Here is a 3,578-nt window from a genome sequence, read left to right on the forward strand (position 1 = left end):
TGCACACTTGCCATGCTCTGCATATACTGCTTAGGGAGGTGAGCCTGGTGCCCTACTTTGTGCCAAGCTGAGACACATAGAGTGACTTCTGCAGGGGATGAGATTTTTCACGGAAAAGTCCACACTCTGGTATCTGGGGATCCAATGTTGTTTCATATGCTCAGATTTGCGCTTAAGTTTCATCTGCTGTTCCCCTACTTCCTGATCTGGACCAACATAAATGTGTTGTTCAAAAATAAGATGATCATGCTTAATCTATACCCAACAAGAAAACGGTTTCCATGTTACGTTCTGTCCTACATGTACTTCATGCTTATGGTAACTAGTGGGATTTCAATGCATGCTAGCAAACCTCTAAAAGAATTAAGTACTGACAAAAATATTCACATAATGTTATACCAAAAATGCCTTTAAAAATCTTTACATGTGTTTCTCTCTTTTTTTAAATAAAGTGTAAGAAAAAAATGTGTTTTGCATTGAGCTCCTATCGCTTCATCTCACCCACAGGCTTCTGCGCATCTTCCTGCCTTTCAAAGTTCACAAATCCAAACCCTTTGGATTTTCCACTTGCACGTGCCATCGGCCCAAACTTGCAGAAGTGCTCTCTCATCATACATGTCTTCTCCAAAGCTCCTAATGGAAACCCTGCTGAGCTACTTCACTCTGGCTCCAAGCTCTGCTTCTCGCTACTTCCAGGATTTAAATCGTCCCACAGACACTTTATGGCCATTTTAGAAGCATTCCCTTTATTTTCCCAATAGCTCTTTCGTGTTTGGTAAATGTGTGTTCTGAGCTCAGAGCAACTCTCTGCACCCTGCCAGAGAGAAGGGGATGTGGTTACTCTTTTAAAATGACAGATGATTTTATTCTTAATGATGTAAAAATTCATACGATTGTGACAAGGAACAACTCTTGGTCTTCATCTGAATCATAAGTATTTTCATTACTGTTATCTTCATTAAACTATTCAGCATTAATTATCATATACAACTCAAATCACAGTAGAAATATTATGTTTAAAAGTCTCTCTTAAGCAGCATTATTTTTTACTTCACCCACCCCCCCCCAGAGGTAATCCACGATTGGGAACAATCCAGTGAGCAAACTGCCGGGTAACACAGTTCCTTCTGTGTCTCTTACTGTGACCCTAAAATCATGCCAAGCTGTCTCTCTTCTTCCAGCACTGCTTCTTCATACTGAGAAGGAAAGGCAGTAGGGTCTGACCCTTGAACCTTCTCCACAAACTCCAATACCCTCATCTTACTAGTTTCTGCCTTAGCCCGCGGGCCCCACACAAATGCACACTGCATGGGATCCATGTTGCCCAGTGGCTGGCGTGCCAGGTACCCCTCCATCACAAACTCAAACGTGATGAGCTCTCAGGGTTCACTGAAGGTGAAATGATCCATTCCAGGGTAGATGCCCATCGGGCTCAATGCTTCCCAAATGTCCTCCTCTGTCACATGGTTGCCTTTCATGAAGACGACACCCAGGATGAGGATCAGGAGACCGGTCTTGGGGAAGCTGACCTCATGGCTGTGCATCCCATCATAGGTGAGGCCTAATTTGATGAAGATGGTGTAGAAGTGGTTGATGGCGTCCACCTCCTTCACACCCAGGCCAAAGACCATCTCCATGTGCTCAGAGGCTCTCATGAGGATTTCCTGATAACGGTCTGAATCTTCTCTGACAATGAGTGCCATGATGTCACTCATGCTCAGCATCTCCCTCGCCTGGTACTTGACCAGCATGTAATTCACCAAGAAATTAACTTTGCCATCTATGGACATGCCAGGCAAATTTGGCTGATGTGGAAGGAAGGCCGGGCCACCCTGTATCTCTCGGTGACCCAGGCCCTCGGCACAGTCGCCTGAAGTGGCACAGGAATGCTGAAGACCACTGGAAAGACTGAGTCTCCCATGTGCAGGATCTTCCTGGTTTTCAGCCATGATAAGTTGACAGGAGGAACATGGTTCCTCTGCAGCCCTGGGGACCTGGGCCTCCTCGCCGGTCTGACCCTTCAGACTTCCAGCCATAGGGAGAAGAGATGAGGAACGTGGCTCCTCAACTGGGCGGAGCCTGCTGTGGTCTGGAATTGCCAGGTTTCTTCACAGGTCTGGCCTTGGTTAGCTGTATGTTCTGGACTCTTCTGAAGTTGGGACATGGCAGGTGTGGAGGAGAGAAGGCAGCAAAACCAGGAACTGTTTGAAAGAAAAAGGAAGGGGATGGGGGTCACCTGCCTGTAAAATTCGCTCTTCCAACAGAGTTGTGAAAGTTGTGTTATGCAAGTTCACAAGGAAGACCTGATGTGTGCAAATTAAAAGACATGCTGAGTGCCAGCATGGAATGGTCAGAGGGCAGTGAGGACACACATGTGGCTCTGTAGCAGTCACTCCTTTTCTAAATGAAGAGAAAAAGCTCCTTAATCTTCACTAGTTTAATCAACATTAAGCCACATTTTTTGCCATAACAAAACTTTTCCTTCCCAAGATGGGTCTGACCTTCTGTTTGTGGCTGAAGAACTGCACATAGCTGCTGATATGGAGAATTGAATTTTCTCTAAGGTTGTAACGCTTTGTGGGTTAAGCACGCTCGGCTAGATAGATACACACACACCAAACTATGTAGGGAGTGAAAGTAGAACTTAATAGATTAACAAAACAAAACAAATTGGGTAGGAATAAAAGGAGGTGGTATTGAGGAGAAGGTTGGAAAAGAAGGTGGATATGATCAAAATTTTATGAAAACTTAATAATAATAATAATAATAATAATAATAATAATAATAATAATAATAATAATAATAATAATATAACCCTGCTCCTAAGACTAAAACAGTAAGGCCGCTGCTTATTTGAAATGTTCAGGCGACCTACACACAGGTCCCTGGGTGCTCTGAAGAGCTGAAGAGATGCTTTTCATCCTAAGTGGAAATATTTGTACATTTTAAAACCTGCTCATTAATAACTCAAAAGGTAGGAGGATAGACTTATGGCAACTTTTGTTAGTTACAAATCAATATGTTTATTTAACCTTTATACACCAAGAAAACATTGTTTCCTATGTTACATTTTGTTCTACATGTACTTTATGATCATTGTAAATAGTAAGGTTTCAATGCATACCATCAAACATTTAAAAAACTAAGTACTGGCAAAAATGTATTCATATATTTTATACTAAAGTGCTTTTAACAATCTGTACATGCATCTCTGTTTTTTTTAAAAAATAACATTGTAAGGGGGCAAAAACCCTGAGCCCACACAAGAGAGCCTGGAGATGGCCATCAGGGAAATGCAAATCAAAACAACCCTGAGATTCCACCTCACACAAGTCAGAATGGCTGAGATCAAAAACTCAGATGACAGCAGATGCTGGTAAGGATGCAGAGAAAGAGGAACACTTCTCCACTGTTGGTGGAGTTGTAAGGTGGTACAACCACTCTGAAAATCAGTTTGGTGATTCCTCAGAAAATTGGACATGGTACTCCATGAAGACCCAGGTATTCCAATTCTGGACATATACCCCAGAGAAGCTCCAACATACAGCAAAGACATATGCACCACAATGTTCATAGCA

At 42.7% G+C, this 3,578-nt stretch overlaps 1 pseudogene across 1 annotated transcript; it reads right to left on the reverse strand.

The window, feature by feature from the left end:
- Positions 1 to 1,136: 1,136 nt before the first annotated feature.
- On the reverse strand, positions 1,137 to 2,036 carry LOC308415182 (melanoma-associated antigen B16-like; annotated as a pseudogene). The gene has a single exon. The product of its transcript is annotated as a melanoma-associated antigen B16-like (transcript).
- Positions 2,037 to 3,578: the final 1,542 nt, after the last annotated feature.

The sequence above is a fragment of the Micromys minutus genome, assembly GCF_963924665.1.
Source record: "Micromys minutus genome assembly, chromosome: X".
In the NCBI taxonomy this organism is placed as follows: Eukaryota; Metazoa; Chordata; class Mammalia; order Rodentia; family Muridae; genus Micromys; species Micromys minutus.